Source organism: Python bivittatus, unplaced genomic scaffold (genome assembly GCF_059951505.1).
Source record: "Python bivittatus isolate LINGU-HERP-01145 unplaced genomic scaffold, Pbiv_v1 ctg000050_np1212, whole genome shotgun sequence".
Classification (NCBI taxonomy): Eukaryota; Metazoa; Chordata; class Lepidosauria; order Squamata; family Pythonidae; genus Python; species Python bivittatus.
Genome location: NW_028277033.1, coordinates 959,794 through 977,968, shown reverse-complemented (window position 1 = coordinate 977,968; position 18,175 = coordinate 959,794).

The following is an 18,175-nucleotide window of genomic DNA, read 5'->3' as shown; positions in this document are numbered from 1 at the left end:
GTGGTGCCTCCATCCTTCTGCTTCTCTAGGCAACTTTTGGTACTATCAGCCATGGTACATGTCAGCCTTGCGAGGTAGTCCAGACAGGAAGCACACCCGGATGAACTGATTGTACTTCAATTACAATTACATTAACAGAATCTTGCAAGTCTGAAAGTAAATTTCTCCTCTGTCACCTTTACAGACCAAGAAACTAGGGAGGATCCCTTCTGAGACATTTGCCATGTCCACATTCCTTCTGTGAGCTCAGCTGCCTCTTATCTGACCACTTCCCTGGTTGTGGCTCTCCCCCTATTTCCCAAGGTCACTCCCACATACCGTTACAATATCCTTCTGAGCCAGCCCCATGGGTTGGGGATTGGGGGCACATTTTATAGTGGTTTTCTTCCTTTTTCCAGTGCCAATTCCAGTCAGTGTTGGTTTGGGAGGGGAGAGATCGTTCCCTAGGCAGGGCCCTCCTTCCTGGGGTGCTGCAGGGTTCTATTCTCTCTTTCCACCTTTTCAATATCTATATACAGTGAAACCACTGAGCGCAGTCATCAGTATGCTGATGACACCTAATTATATTTTTCAATCCCAGGCTGGCCAAGGGAGGCTGTCAAGATTCTGTCCCAGTGCTTGGAGGCTATATGAGTTTGGACAGTAAGGAACTGTCTTTGACTCAGTCCTACCAAGACTAAGTGGCTGTGAGTGTTTGGGTTGCCCAGATCTGGGGATATTTCATATCTGACCTTGCATGGGGTGGTGCACAACTTGGGGGTCTCACAGCTTCTGCTCGATGAGCTGGTAGCAGCTGTAGCCAGGAAGACCTTTGCATAGCTTCATCTGGTGCACCAGTTGTGCCCCTTCCTAGATCAGGGGGCCCTTCACACAGTCACTCATGCTTCAAGCCACCTTGTGGCTTGACTACAGGGGGCTGCCCTTGAAAGCCACCTGGAAGCTTCAACTGGCAAATGCAGCAGTCTGGACAGTGAGGGCCATGCCTTGGTACACCCACATAACACCTCTGTTTCACAAGCTGGACTGCTTGCCAGTTTGCTTCCAAGTGTGATTCAGGGTGCTGATCATTACTTATAAAGCCAGGGCCTGGTTACTTGAGGGACTGCCTGTCTCCCATAGTATCTGCATGGCCAATCCAATCTGGCAGGATTGGCATGTTCTGGGTTCCTTCAATTAAACAATGCCATCTATCAAGACACTGGGCCTTGTCCGGGCCTTTGGTGAAGGTGAGCAAAAACCCCTTTAGACTATGTGGGTTGTTTTCCTTTGTTCCCATGCGTTTTTGTCATCCTGCCATCTTTACTCTTCTTTTTGTCTCTTGTTTTTTCTTGTTTTTAATGGTTTAAACAATTTGTAAACCTCCCAGAGTCTCTGGGAGTTGAGCAGCATATAAATGATGATGATGATGATACAGTGTTTAAAACCCAAACAAAACCATCTATATTTAGTTGCATCTTTGGATTGTACCGAAAGTGTTTTGAGTTCTTGTATGGAATAGTATCTTCTTCTGACGCATCAGTTTTACTGGTTCTGATTTCTTTGCCTTGCTATGCACTTTTTGTCATCCTGGGGGATCCATTTATATATATATATTTTCTGCAGTATCTTGGACTTTAAGATAGGTTTCCTCAGAATATTTGCTGCTTTGTTGCAATTAAGATGCAGGGAAGAAATTCATCTTTCACTTTAATTAGGTTTTTGTATAGTATTCTGATGAACACTAGGTGGCAACAAAGACTTTTAAAAATCCTTTTGCTGCCCTCTGGTGGTGGTAGGACAGATTTTTTTCACCCCACGTCTGATAGGCCTACCTACACTTAAACTTTGAAAGATTTTGATTTTCGTTGTTATTGTCCCTTAAATTTGAGATCCATGCAAATTCAGAGTTTGTAAAATGAGTATTTTTCCTTTGAATTTCTAACAGGATATAAAAATATCTCTGCATTAACATCTTTTTTTTTTTACTTGCTCTGAACATCCAATCGGCTCCAATATATTTTTTTGACTTTTTATTCTAAGGTAGAATCTCCTCCAATCATTGCAAATAATTTATGAAATATTATCCAGGTTCAGGCACCATTTCCTATCCTCCTGTCTTCAGTCCTGACTTGGAACTTTTTGTGAGTTAAGTGCTTCAATTTAACTAATGGATGGCATTTACAGTTCAGCTACTTTTATAGAAATTTCCATTTTTTTCACTAAAAGTTGTGGACTTTAGTTGAACCTGTGAGAAATGCTAAAAAGTAATAGTTATTAGTGACAAAAAGGTAGCTTTTACTTGATCAACATTAACAAGGAAACTTTGATTGTTTTATAAAAAGGTCAGATAGAAAAATTTCTATCTGAGAAAAGGGGGGGGCTTTCTGGGAAGGAGCATAATGTAACCTAAACAGACAAATAATTTTTTTTCTGCTGTGTGAGCACATTTAAGATTGGTTGCAACAAAAGCAGGAGGTAGCTGGAACAGAAAGGCCTTCCTTCCATAACAAAGAAGCCTCTTCTATGTGAGTTAACGTAGGTTGACGCTAGCTAGAGATAAGGGATGAATAGAACGCTGTATTAGAACTCACTAAAAGTATCTAAATGAAGTTTTTATCAACTAACCAAAGCCTTCAGCTGAAGAGTAGAACTGAGCATGAGCACTAAACTAATGAATTTTAAATTATATGTTTTGCATATGTAATACTGGACAAGAATGTAAGCCTGACCAATGACAAAACAGTGATTGAGTGACGGGATAGAAATGTATAAATTATGCTGAGATTTGTAGGTGGGTGTGGCTTCCTACTTTGATGCTGAGGAGTCCACCAGCCTTTGCAAACGCTTGAAATAAAGTTTTACTGCTGATCAACCCAGAAAAAGTTTGTTACGCCTTGTTTCGTACAATTGGGGGCTTGTTCGGGATAACCAATCGGCATCTGGTGGCCTGGGGACGCACTCTAGTGGAGGAAGGCGCGCTCTGCTAAACTTTAGCAGTCCTTTAGTGGAGTTTGGCCTCAGACCCAGTACCCGTGAGGACCCAAGGCTGCAAAATAGAGGTTGGTGAAGCAGTAAAATAAAGAGGGGGACCTGCGTGAGGCGTCAGTTCGTCCTTTGGGTCAAGCATGGGCCGGTGAGGTGTTAGTCCGTGGCCCAGGAAAAAGTAGACCGAGCAATTTCGTGCACAAACCCAGGTAAGAAACAAGCCATAGGGGGTTCAAAGTACTGCCTGGGCGGTCTGGTGGTTGGGTAGGCCTTGTGTGAGTCTAGAGACCTATGTGAAGCGCACGAGACGTACTTAGGAACTGATAGAGTTCCAAAGATAGTGCGAACTGAATGTGTGTTCAAACTTGCGTTTCCGGATTCCCGCGAGGGGACCGGCCAGGTGCGAACAAAGCGAAGTAATGGATTGCTGATGGTCTCTGTAGTCTAGATACGAGGGTTTATGTCTTTAAATTTTTTTGTGAGAAAAAGGCTAACATGGGTTAGGAGACGTAATTTGCAGAAGCTCTCTTGCCAGGTCAGTCTTTAAAAGGCCAGCGTGTGCTGGGAGACTGGCAGGGAAAGACAGTTTTGTCCTTGTGTCTAGATATTATAGAGAGAGGGAAGACAGGGCTCAAAAACACTGCCTCACGGACGCAGTGCGACTAAAAAGGCTGTTAAACCAATCACTATGGGAGGAGGAAGCTCCAGTAAAGAGAAATGCATTAAAAAGATTCAGAAAAATCCTAGGTTAAAAATCAGTCCTAACAGTCCACTAGGCAGACTACTTAGTGGATGGACCAGTCCTCCCTGTTCAGATATTATAGAAAAATTGGATTTGAACAAGGAGGATATGGTTAATTTGTGTTGTTTTGTATGGTGGGAAGATGAAAGGGCCGCTTGGCCAAGGGAAGGATCTAATGATTATTTTATGTGCCATGCCCTATATGATTATGTAAAATCTAAAGAGCTTAGGGCAGTGGACAATGAATTGGATTATGCCCTGATTTGGACCCCTGATAAATGGCCTCCCCCTAGTAAAAATAAAGAGGGGGAAATTAAAAGATCATTAATGGTCTTAGAAGAAGAAGAGGCAGAGGAAACTAAGAAATTATTACCTCCTCCCTACAATCCCAAGTATATAGAGGAGGAGACTAAATATGAAAAATTAAAGAAAGAATTGGAACAATGTAAGCAAGATTTGAAAAACCTACCCTTTCATCTTCAAGACATAGAGACGGATAGAACCCGTTGGCAGAAAAAGAGAGAGGAAGAATCCGATATGTTTCCCCTGAGGGAAATGACTTCTGGCTTAAATGCTCAGGGACAGCCTGTTATTAGTTACATACAGGAGCCCCTGAGAAGTACAGAGGTCCGGGCATTCAAGAGAGAGTTAAAACCTCTCTTGGAAGATCCTGTGGGGGTAGCTGAACAGTTTGACACCATGCTAGGACCAAATACCTATGTTTGGGAAGAAATGATGGCAATATTGGCTACTCTCTTTTCCAGAGAAGAGAGACAGCTGATCAGAACAGCAGCCATTAGAGCATGGGACAGAGAACATCCGAATAATGCAATAGGGGACCAGAAATTTCCCCTGAATAAACCAGATTGGGACAACAATAATCCCCTCCACCGAAATTTTATGGAAGATTTGAAAAGTATGATAGTAAAAGGAATTAAGGAGGCAGTGCCAAAATCCCAAAATATGGCCAGAGCATTTGATCTAAGGCAGGAAGGGGATGAGGCTCCTTCGGCTTTCTTGCAAAGATTGAAAGATGCAATGAGGAAATATTCTGGTATGGACCCTGAGGAAGCTACTGCCCAGGCACTATTGAAAGTAAATTTTGTGACCAAGGCCTGGCCTGATATACAAAGGAAGCTTCAGAAGTTAGAGGACTGGGCAGAAAAACCTCTTAATGATTTATTAAAGGAGGCCCAGAGGGTGTATGTGAGAAGAGAGGATGAAAGAGTAAAACAACAGGGAAGGGTCATGATAACTACTATAAAGGAAATAAATAAACAAGAACCAGTAAAGAAGAAAGTAGAAGCCTGGCCCCGATCTGTAAACCAACCACGGGGACCGCCAATAACAAATAAAAGGGCTAGTAATTACAGAACACCCCCTTCACAACAGGGAGGGCGAAGGGCTATAAACCCCCAACAGTGCTATGGTTGTGGGCAGAGGGGCCACTTTAAGAGAGATTGCCCCTATGAGACTCGGGAAAGGCAAATATATAACATGGCCGAGTATGAAGAAAAGGGGGATCAGGGGCACTTGATAATGGGATCCCACCAAGAGCCCTTGATAAATTTATTAGTGGGACCCAAAGAAGAAGAAATCACCTTTTTAGTAGACACAGGGGCAGCACGAACCTCGATAGTTTGTTTCCCCCCAGGTCTGCAATTAAGTGGACAAACCATGAAGGTTTCCAGAGTTAAAGGCGAAACCTTCCTGGTCAATAAATTAAAAGAGACAGAAATTGGCATTGAAGGGAAAAATAAAGTAAAATAGGAAATGCTCTTTATCCCTGAAGCAGGTATCAATCTATTGGGAAGAGATGCTTTGAACCTGTTGAACTTAAGTATTAAATTTGAGAATGATTACAATAGTGAAAGGATGTATGTTTTGAGAGAAGAAGATGAAAAGCAAATTAATCCAATAGTATGGGTTAAAGAGGGAAATAGGGGAGGGCTACAGATACTTCCTCTGTGTGTACAGTTAAAACAACCTACTAAAATAATTAGACAAAAACAATATAACATTTCATTGGAAGGGAGAAGAGGGTTGCAACCAGTTATAGAGGGTCTCCTAAGAGATGGGCTCCTAGAGCCTTCTATGTCCCCCTATAACACCCCCATTCTCCCTGTTAGGAAACCAGATGGAACCTATAGGATGGTTCAGGACCTGAGATTATTGAATTCGGTGGTACTAGCTAGACATCCAGTGGTTCCTAATCCGTATACATTATTGGGGAAAATCCCACCTGACCATACCTGGTTTAGTGTGGTAGATCTAAAAGATGCATTTTGGGCTTGCCCCTTGCATGAGGATTCCCATCCCCTTTTTGCCTTTGAGTGGGAAAATCCTCATACAGGGAGGAAACAACAATATCAATGGACTGTTTTACCACAAGGATTTACCGAATCACCGAATTTATTTGGGCAAGTGCTTGAACAAGTACTAGAGGAATTAATTCTACCTAAATAAGTTACTTTAATCCAGTATGTGGATGACTTATTAGTATCAGGAAAAAAGCAAGATGAAGTGAGGCAGGCTACAAACCGATTGTTAGATTTTCTTGGTGAAAAAGGACTAAGAGTATCTAAAGGAAAATTGCAGTGTGTGGAAAGGGAAGTTAAATACTTGGGACACTTGATCAGTGAGGGAAAAAGGAAAATCTCGCCCAGCAGAATTGAAGGAATCGTAACTCAGCCCATACCTAAGACAAAGAAAGAGCTGAGGAGGTTTCTGGGCTTGGTAGGATACTGTAGATTATGGACTGATAATTATGCTGTTCTGACTAAGGAATTGTATTCTAAGCTGTTACAGGAGGAACCTTGGATTTTAGAGTGGCAGAAAGGTGAATTGGAAAACGTTGAAACTTTGAAAAGAACTCTCAGTCAAGCTCCAGTGTTGAACTTACCTAATCTGGAAAAGCCATTTCACTTGTATGTAAACACTGAGAATGGCATTGCTCAAGGGGTATTGACTCAGAAGTGGGCAGGGCAAAGAAAACCTGTAGCCTTTTTATCCAAAATAATGGACCCTGTAATCAGAGGTTGGCCTGTCTGTGTGCAAGCTGTAGCAGCAACTGCAATATTGGTGCAGGAAAGCAGGAAACTAACCTTTGGGGGAGCATTGATAGTCAGCACCCCACACCAAGTGAGGGCTATCTTGCACCAAAAAGCAGGACGATGGCTCACGGATTCCAGGGTTCTTAAGTATTGAGACCATTTTAATGGAAAAGCCTGATTTAATTTTAACAACAGATCCCAATTTAAACCCTGCACAGTTCTTAGCCAATGAAAGGGGAGAACAAGGAGATCTTGAGCATTACTGTATGGATGTAATAGACTTGCAAACTAAAATACGTCCCGATTTACTAGAAACAGCCTTAGAAGGAGAACATCTTTTTATAGAGGGGTCCTCCAGGGTCTTAGAAGGAAGGAAACAGAATGGATACGCAGTGATCGATGGTACGAAGAAAGTGGTGCTGGAGGCAGGGAGTTTACCAAAACATTGGTCAGCCCAGACTTGTGAACTGTATGCACTAAAACAGGCGTTTTGCTTGCTGGAAGGGAAAATAGGGACAGTGTACACCGACTCCAAGTACGCATTCGGAGTTGTGCATACGTTTGGAAAGATCTGGGTGGAGAGGGGGTTAATGACCAGCAAAGGAAAAGGACTGGTGCATGAGAACTTGGTAGAAGAAGTTTTACAAGCTCTTATGTTACCAGCGGAGATAGCAGTGGTTCATGTCGCTGGAGACCAGAAAGGAGGGAGCTTTGAAGCAGTGGGAAATAACTTGGCAGATATAGAAGTGTAAGGTTCACAGCTACCCAGAAAACTTGAAATCAATCAATCAGCACAAAACAAAAGATTTCAAGCAGGGACTTCTCTAAACAGCGTTTTATTTGGCCAAGCAAAAGTCTGGGTGCTCACACCATGCACCAAGAGAGAGCAGGGTGGCACACCCTTGGAGACAAAAACACAGTCTTTTATAGTATTCTTAAAAGGGCAGAACTAATTAACATTATAATGAAGATGAGGTTTTTTCTTATGCCCTTATATGGTTTGGTTCTCCTTTTCTGGTCAGTCACCTACTAAACATTCCTGGCATTCCTTTCCCCCTGACCTCTCCTCAGCAGGTATCAGTTTACACAAAGCCCCCTTCTCAACCTTCTGGCTATCATTTTACACAAGGCCCCTTTTCTCAATATTTTACGCATATACCTTTTTCTTAATAATCATATAATCCTTCATTCAATAGTTATTCAGTTTACACATAACCCTTCAGAAGCAAAAGAAGCAGGAGCTGAAGAGGGAGAAGAAATCATGTATTCCCCAACCCTACCAGAAATTGGGGAACAGATGCCGGTGTTTGGGGAAAGAGAAAAGGAGGAATTGAAGAAGATAGGAGCGGAGGAGGATGAGTTGGGGAAGTGGATGTTGCCAGACGGGAGACAGATGTTGAATAAAACCTTAACCAGGGAAATACTGAACACTTTACATGACAGCAGTCATTGGGGACTTCAAGCTTTAGTAGATCTTTTTCTAAAAAAGTATGGGTGTTTAGGGATTTATACAATAGCCAAGCAAGGAACTGAAAAATGCATGATTTGTAAGAAGGTAAATGGACAAGCCTTACGACAAAAAGCACAAGGGGGGGCGATCCCCCGCCTTGAGACTATTTCAATGTATTCAAGTAGATTATACCGAGTTGCCCCTAGTGGCCGAATGAAGTATTTATTAGTTTTTGTAGATCATTTAACTGGATGGATTGAAGCATTTCCTACAACAACAGCTACTGCAGGGATGGTGATAAAAATTATTCTAGAACAGATAATACCTAGATATGGAATAGTCTCAAAGGTGGATAGCGATTCCGGGAGCCATTTTACTGCAAAGGTGTTACAGGGAGTAATGCAAGCCTTGAACATTCCGTGGGAACACCACACACCCTGGCACCCGCCTTCTTCTGGGAGGGTAGAGAGGGCTAATGGCATGCTAAAAGAGGCTCTGAGCAAACTGATGTTAGAATTGCAGTTACCATGGACAAAGTGCTTGCCTCTAGCCCTACTGAGACCTAGAACAAAACCCCGAAGGGACATTGGATTATCACCATACGAAATGATGTTTGGTATTCCATATATGGGGACAAACTGGGAAGAAAATGCTATGGAACTAAAAGATAAAATCATAAGAAAGTATGTGCTTGATCTGTCCAGATCACTTCCTTTTCTCAGGAAAAAAAAAAAAAGGTCTGTTGGCACAAACTCCACCACTCGAATTTGCAGTTCACCGGTTCCAGCCTGGAGATTGGGTCCTGATAAAAAGTTGGAAAGAGGAAAAACTCGAACCGCAGTGGGAAGGACCTTATCAGGTTCTCCTAACCACAGAGACTGCAGTCCGAACAAAAGAAAAAGGGTGGACCCACTATACAAGAGTCAAGGGACCAGTGGATGGACCAAAAGAGTGGATTTGTGAAGTTACCAGCGAACCCCTCAAACTCAAGTTGTGGAAACAATCAAACTTGAAAATACACCTAATGGACTCATAACTGGATTACTACTCATAACTGGATTACATTGGATTATATTTGGACTACTATTACTCATTATTGGATTACTAAACAGTGGATATAGTGGACTGGATTACATCTGGATTATTACAGAAAGGAGTGGATATTAATACTATTCCCTGAAAGAAGAACTTCAACTGTGGAACTTACTAACTCAAGACTTCACACCCTTCCTGATGTGCTGGTTTTGTGAGTGCAAATGTTGGTGTAGGGGGAGGTTGGAGTAAATGGGGAACTGTACTCATAGTGGGAATACTGGGAATAATATTGATACCCTGTATTATACCACAACTTATGAAAATAATTACATACACTGTTGAAAGAATGCCATTAGCCAGAGTCCCAAGAAAAATACCAGAAGGAAACAGAGTCATGATGGTAAGAATAGTAAAAAAGGAAACAGAAAACCTTAACCTAAAAGAAATCCAATACGCTCTGAAAGAATTTAAGGGGTATCAAAGTGTCACTAATAATTATAAATAAAAGAAAAAATGTGGATTGTGAGAAATGCTAAAAAGTAATAGTTATTAGTGACAAAAAGGTAGCTTTTACTTGACCAACATTAACAAGGAAACTTCGATTGTTTTATAAAAAGGTCAGATAGAAAAATTTCTATCTGAGAAAAGGGGGGGGCTTTCTGGGAAGGAGCATAATGTAACCTAAACAGACAAATAATTTTTTTTCTGCTGTGTGAGCACATTTAAGATTGGTTGCAACAAAAGCAGGAGGTAGCTGGAACAGAAAGGCCTTCCTTCCATAACAAAGAAGCCTCTTCTATGTGAGTTAACGTAGGTTGACGCTAGCTAGAGATAAGGGATGAATAGAACGCTGTATTAGAACTCACTACAAGTATCTAAATGAAGTTTTTATCAACTAACCAAAGCCTTCAGCTGAAGAGTAGAACTGAGCATGAGCACTAAACTAATGAATTTTAAATTATATGTTTTGCATATGTAATACTGGACAAGAATGTAAGCCTGACCAATGACAAAACAGTGATTGAGTGACGGGATAGAAATGTATAAATTATGCTGAGATTTGTAGGTGGGTGTGGCTTCCTACTTTGATGCTGAGGAGTCCACCAGCCTTTGCAAACGCTTGAAATAAAGTTTTACTGCTGATCAACCCAGAAAAAGTTTGTTACGCCTTGTTTCGTACAAACCTCATTGTGGAGACTGGTTCATACCCTACTATTTTATCTTCCTTCATGTTTCTGGTTCTTTTGGTAATTATTGTCCTGGTGAGAAACCAAGGTATTTCAAAATCCTATTATTGTTGTTATTGTTATACATGTTATTAAATTAATGTCAAATCTTTCAGATGTAAGGGTTTTAATCTCTCAGGGCTAAAGGGCTGGCAGTCACTTCTTTCCAGCTGAAGAACATACCTGGCAGTGTCTGTTATTTTTGCAATCAGTAGTTATACTTAGTGTTGTGAGAGATGGATAACATATGTTATTATTGACAAAGGAATAGTAGCTTGAGCATGCTAAGAGTGCAGCTGTCTGAGAGATAAGCAAGTAGTGTTAGTGTTATGGTTATCAAATAGTGGCAGCTGGAGAGGAAGTTGTCTCCTTGTGTGGGGCAATGTAAATAAAAACTAATTTAACCTGGGGCAGTCTTTATCAGTATAATGCAATTAGCTGAAACCTTGAGCAAATTACCATAGACTTGCAATGGATGAAGTGGGAGGGACCAGGAAGAAATCATAGAGCGGCTGGAAAGACTGTACACCCTGAGTACCTTAGCCAATGGGGAAAAGGGGAGGGATTTGCGATCGGGAATGTATATAATTAGGCCGGAGTGTGTATGTGGGTGTGGCTTCTTATTGGCAAGGAAGCCCACTGGCCTTTGCAAACTCTTCCAATAAAACTTTACTTCTGACTAACCCAGAGAGAGATTTGTGGTGCTTGTTTCACACAGTGTCAAGTTGTGACTGGGACAGATTCTTTCTTAAATATTTTAATGTACACTGGAACTGCATTCTTGTTAAATTAAATGTGTTGTCAATACAGTTAAACTGAATATCAAATTGTTACTTAAAATTAGACTGTTTACAATCTTATTAATTTCTTTAATATTTAATTAGTAGTGACTTAAACTAGTTTTGTTTTGTCATAACAATCAGTCATAAAGCTTCTTTAACCAGTATCATTTGCAATTTAACCTTGACTTTCACCTCTGTATCCTTTATAAATCGAACAATTGGAGAGGTGATCATCGTATTTAGAGTGTGCAAGCATCTACATGATCTACATTGCTTTTGGCCTTCTACTTTCTAGAGAATGTTTGAGAATGCTGAATTAATGTGTGGGGTCTGTAACAGGCTAGATAGAGATCAATAATTGAAACCTAATCCAGACAAGCCAAAGATATTTGTGATCAATATTGGGAAAATACTATATTTTAAGTTGTTCTTCAGTTGCTGGTTGAGGTAGGAATATGAAATGTAGATTGTGGTTGTAATTTGTGCATGCAGCACAAATTAAATTAATTGAAGATTACATTAATTTAAATTAAATTAAATTTAAAAAATTAAATTAAACATTAAAAGTATGTTTCTATTTTTCATGTGGCTGTATTTTGTTGTTTAGAGTTTAACAATGGCTTTAAGAATGTCATAATTCACAATTTTGAGTTGAAATCCAAGACAGCTGCTGAAGTCCTAAAACAGTTTCCAGCATCAATAATGGACTGGGTGAAAGAAAACAAATGGATGCTTAAGGCAAATGAGACAGAGATGCTTGCAGTCAAAAGCAGTTCAAGGAATAGGAATTCAACTTATCTTGGACTTGCCCCAGTTCCAGATGCTAGCCTATGCATTCTGTAGATCCCTGGATACTCACTGAGAAAGAAGAGATAGGGTTGGTATGCAAATTAATACAATCAAGTCTCATAAACCCAGGTTGCTCTTTCACCGAATCTACCGGAAATAGATCTGTAGATCTGTTCTCTGCACATCTAATATCTTTAAGATATTAGATCTGGCCATGGAGATATATGCCTTAGCTATAATCCATCTGTACTACTATGATGTGCTCAATGTGAGAGTGTCTTGTGCCTAAAATAATTGATATTTCAACTGATCCAGAATGCCGTGTCCACATTATGAAATAGGCCAGTTAAAGTCCTTGTTAAAACACCTCTCTTGGCCTCCAATCTATTTCTGGTCAACATTCAAAATGCTCATTATAGTCTTACATGATTTGGGACCAACAACTATTAGAGAGACCATGTATCTGTTGAGGTGATACAGGAATGATTAAGATTTCCTTTTACTGATTTTTTCAATTGTTTTGATGAATGTATGTGTAATTACAATTCTGTTTTTAATTTTTATTTCTATTATTGTTAACTACCATCAGCACCATTTTAAAGAAATCACAGAAAGTACAGTGTGGAAGGAAAGACTCAAAGCTGCTGACCTGAGTTTTCCTTCCTTATGGGTTGTTCCCTCGGACTTTAAGAGAGCAAAGGACCACAGCGGTACTGTGGGGAGATAAAAGAGGAATCTGAAGACACAGGGTGTGGGCATTGGTGGATGGATGGATGGATGGATGGAAGGAAGGAAGGATGGACAGACAGACAGACAGAGTGTTGGAGAGCTAAAGCAACCAGTTGTATGTGGAGGAGGTGAGAACAAAACAGTTGGGGGAGTGAGGAAAAAGCCTCGGAGGCTACTACAGCTGAGAAAGTGCAGCCTCACAAGCCTTCCAAAGATGCAGACCACCTACTGCCAGCAAGGAACAAGTAATTGTTTTCTCTCTGAACTGATAAGGACTAAGAGCCAGAGAAGCAACTCAATAAAAGGAAGCAATTACCAGGATACTTCAAACTTCAGCAGCATCTACAGGTAGTCCTTGTTGAACAACCACTTGTTCAGTGACTGTTCAAAGTTATGACGACACTGAACAAGGGGGAATTATGATGGGTCTTTGTAGTTGCAGCCATCACAGCATCCCCAGAGTCACATGATGGCGATTCAGGTGCTCAGCAACTGGCTTGCAATCATGATGTTGCAGTGTCCCACAGTCACATGGTCACCATTTGTGCCCTTCACTGCCAGCTTCCAATAAGCAAAGTCAATGTGGAAGTTGGCAGGAGATTGCAAGTGGCAATCACGTGATCGTAGGATGCTGCAACTGTGTGGGATTCACCTAACAATGCTTTATGACTGTGTTGCTTAGTGATGGAGTTGCTGGTCCCAATTACCATTGTTAATCAAGGACTACCTGTACTGAAGCATAAGGGCTGGAAGGTGAAGGATAATATAGGGCCAAGTGTAAAATAAAAGGACATTAAGCCGTGAGTGAAAGGAACAGAATTCCCAGTCCTTAAAGGTGAGGATTAGGAAAAGTACTGTGGTAATACTGCCTTATTACTAGAAAAGGTGAGCAGTTAAAAACACAGGGAAAAAGGGAAGCCTGTAAGTTGGTTAAGTATTCTCACTTTTCACTATACCATTGTCACTTATGAATATAATTAGGCACAGATAAGTAGATTAGTTGTATATATTAGGTTTAACATAGAAGCATACGTTTTGTATAATAAACCAACATTGTGTAAATATCAAAGAAAGCATTCAGCCTCTTGGTCTATGGTTTGTACCATAATTTAACTGGAAGCCTCTCACATACAGATTGATTGGTACCTTGGAAATCACCTAGTCCAATATCAAGTGCAGAAACCCACTAGTACACCATCCTTGACAGATACACACCTATATAAACAGCTGCAGTGAAGTAGAGTCCATCTCTGGAATCAGGTGTTCCCTTGCTGAATAGCTTGTATCATCAGGAAATTCTTTCTGATATCCAGCAAAAATCAGCCGCAGATCTCCCCCTTGGGCCTAAGTGGAACATGCAGTAGAAATCCTGACCCAGTATCTGGGGACTGGAGGGTCTGAATGGGGAGGAACAGGCTGAGACTCAGATAAAGCAAAACAGTAGCTGTCATATCAGAAACCTAGTGATTTCAGGACTAACCCTTGTTCAACTCTTGATGGGGCTGTACTCCCCCAAAGAGAGCAGGCTTGCTACCAGGGAGTCCTCCTGGACTCACAGCTCCTGCTTTGGAAGGAGGTAAAGGCCATTTCCAAGAGGGCCATTACCAACTTTAGGCTATTGGGTTAGTTGTGGCCTTATTTGGACAAGGATGCCTTGAGGACAATCTCTCATGCCCTTGTCATCTGGACTGTAATTTGCTGCACATGGGGCTGCCCTTGGAGGCCACCTGGAAATTTCAGCATGCTCAATTCTGCCATGTTACCTGCTGCTGCAGGATCATGGGGGTGTTTTGTCCAAGTGCAAATCAAAGTCCTTCTTGTTGCCTTTACGGTTCTATATGGCTTAGGTCCTAGGTATTGAAAAGACCACCTTTCCCTACATAAATTCTGCCTGCCCAATGCAGATGGTCAAAGAGCACCTGCTAATGGTCCCTACTATCAGGAGACATGATGGGAGGGGGCCAATGGCCAGTATTTTCTGAGGGGTTCCCTCCAACTGAACAGCCCAAGGCACTGCATGGCCTTCCAGAGGCTGATAAAGACTCTTCCAGAAGCTCTGGGGAATCTCTCCTGACTTTCTTTTCCTTCCTGTGCAAAGAACTGGAGAGATTTGAAAGAGCTGCACGCTTCTGTTTTACAAGTACTGGCTTAGTGCCCTTTCAGCTACATGGTGAGGCTTTCAACTGGCTTGTATAGGTGCAGAGTTTTGAAAATGGCTAAACAGGAGCTCTTGTAAGAATGAAGGCAGGAGAACATAAGGCTGGCCATCTTCCAAAACTTGCTGCCACCTCAAGCTCATTGAACAGGGGTTCACGGGGTAATTCTTTTCTGCTTTGCCATGCTCTTGGAAGGATAGCAAGGCCAGAAGGTTGAACTAGACACCTGAACTCAGGACTCCGCCAAGAAGCAAGCCCAACATTGATGCATGAAAGAGATCAACATTATTGTTTTCTGCTGACTCAAGGATGAGTGGACGCTGATTTACTTCCCCTGTAAATAAAGACTCAGTGCTTGCACCTCAGAGATTTGTTTTCTTGAGATGGGCAGAGGAGATGAAGGAAAGAAAACTAAGAACAGCATGTGGCACTTTTGAGATAAATTAGGAACTGAGCACAACTAGCAAAACTTAATCCATGCTTTAGAAAGGCTTCATTAATTATAAAGTGATTATTGAGTCTGATTTGGGGAAAGATGAATGATTGCTGTGTCAGAACTTCACAGTGCATACACCAGTTCCTACACCTATCAACCTCTAGGGACAATAATTACAAAGGTAACTAGACAACCCGTGACCATTGGGTCATCATTTCAGAGATATTTCCTTACCTAAACAGAGAAACAGAATGACCAAGGGCAAAAAAGCAGTGGGAGTGTGAGCGTCTTGCAACTTGCTGCCGGCTTCCCCACTGACTTGGCTTGTGGGAAGCTGGCAGGGAGCATCAGAAATCTCCCGCCTTGCCTTGCCTCGCCTCGCCTCATATAATATAGGCTTGCACCATTTGCCCTCCCCTCACGACCCTCAGGAGAGCCCCTGTGAAGCCTCCTCCTCTTCCTCAACTGACCAGCAGAACTACCTGCCACTTTGCTGGGGAGAGGTGGAACAAAGGGAATTGCGGATCATGAAGAAAACTGTCCCCTGCTCCCCATTCTGGTGTGTTCCCAAGGGCCCCCCCGAGAGAGGAAGAGGGCTCACCCATCAACCACCAGCACCCCCCAACCAGCCCTACCTCACCAGCAGGCATCCAAGTCACTCCCTCATCCTTCCCTCAATGCCCACTGCTGTTAAAAGATTTGATTTCTGCCTCGTTTCCAAAGCAGCCAATTGCCATTTGGCCGTCGAGCTTTGCTGCCAGCTGATTGGGCACAGGGGACAGAGGGAGGTGGGAAAGGGGTTGGGGATATGCCCATGATGATCACGTGACCTGGGCTGACCACAGTGGTGCAACAGCACAGCAGTGCTTAAACAGCCACAAATTTCCCAAATTTCAATCCCATGGGAGTCATGGGTCCTGGATTTTGGACGCATTCTGTAAGTTAGCCCATTTGAGGTACCTTGGTTCAAAAATTGTTGCCTTATGATGCACCATTTCGCCCAGTTGAAGGTTACAGACACAAGAGTTTTAGTAGTATATAGATTAGCAGAGGATTCTGCACTTGTATCTCTTTCCCTTGACTATATTTTTCTTCACTCTCATCTACAAGTTCAGATTCTCTGGAGGAGAGCACACTACAGGCTCTTAGCTGTATATAGACTTAAGTAACTCAGGCTTCCCTATCACGATGTTATTTCCTAAATAAAACTTACTTAATTTTCTTTCACACAAGCACCAGCCTCAAGAATATTTTCTTAGAAAAGTTATACTCATATCTTTAGTATTTCTTTCTACATGCATTCTTTTGTTGAATCAAATGGCCTGCTAACCAATGGAAAAAAAACTCTGCATTAGCAAAAATGTATTCAGAATACAAAAATGGTATCATTCTCCTCTGAATTATTACTTAAATTATTTAAATAAGTAGTAATTTATTACTTATAAATCCCAAACCAAATTGGTTTGATCAACTGGCAGATGCTAAATAAATTTTTTTATCCCATCTTTACTTTGAAACTAAAATGTGTAAGTATGGCTTTCACTAATTTACAAATATACTTTCCAGAGCCTTCAAGGGAACAAGAAGGACACATTCTTTATTCTGGAAAGCTCTGAAATAATTAACAGTGGAACCTTACATACAGTATGTCTGCTCAGATGTAAATATTTCAGTGTTTAATTTAATGGGACTTATTCCCAGGTAAATAGGAATAAATTATAACCTAAATCCCAGCATAGGATCCGATTTAGCTGAGGCTGTATATTATTAACTCCTCAGCATTGTTATAATAATAAAATATCCTAATTCTCCGAGAAAAGAGCCTAGATTTTCTATGAATGAGAAAGACATGGAAACATATGTTTTGTAATATTTGTTTTATTTACAAATATACAAGTGTTTCATAATAGAGGTCAAAAGGCACTCTGCTGATCTACTAGTCCACATCAATTTTCTTCGGAGAAACACCTTCACCTTCAGGTGAAGGCAAAGCTAAAAAGGTTGCATTTGGGATGGACCTCTCCTTAGGAAGGAAATAGGCTTTATGCTGTGTTGTTCTAGCTACAAACATGGTGACATCCAGTACAGACAGCAATAGATGATCTATTTATGAGACTCTCTCTCCTTAGTGGTGTCTATCCATCCTGTTAAATCTGGCAGGAGAGGCATGTTGTGGGTCCCATCCACAAGAGAATACCATCTGGTCAGATGTAGGAAGAGAGCTTTTTCTGCCATGGTACCTGTCCTCTGGAACATCACCACCACCACCATTACCACCCCCTGGAAATCAGACTTGCCCTGACCCTGCTGGACTTTCCATCAAGCCTGAGGCCCTGATAGTATGAGTGAACCTGTTTCTTTGTTATATTGAGTATGGGATGTTATGAGTGTTCTCGGCTGCTATTTTACGCTATTTATGTTATTTACAATTTTGGTTGTGTTTTTATTCTGTTTTTATTCTGTTTCAATTGTTAGCTACCCAGAGCCATGTATATGAGATGGGCGGCCATATAAAGTTAATTAATAAGTAAATAGGAGTGGGAAATGGCATTTCTATTATTTCAGTACCCTGCAGTTACTTGTTTTCCAAATCTGTGAATAATGTAGGTGTATCAAAATATCTATTCAGGTATTGAGATCAAGAAAATGATCTTTTAGGCAAACAGAACAAAATGTTTAGGATAGGGGATATCAGAAATACCTAAGGAATGCTCAGGTTTGAGGAACAATTTGAAGATAAATAAAACAAGGAAGAAATTGTGAGGAAATGGGATATAGGTAGTCCTTGCTTAACAACCATTTGTTCAGTGACC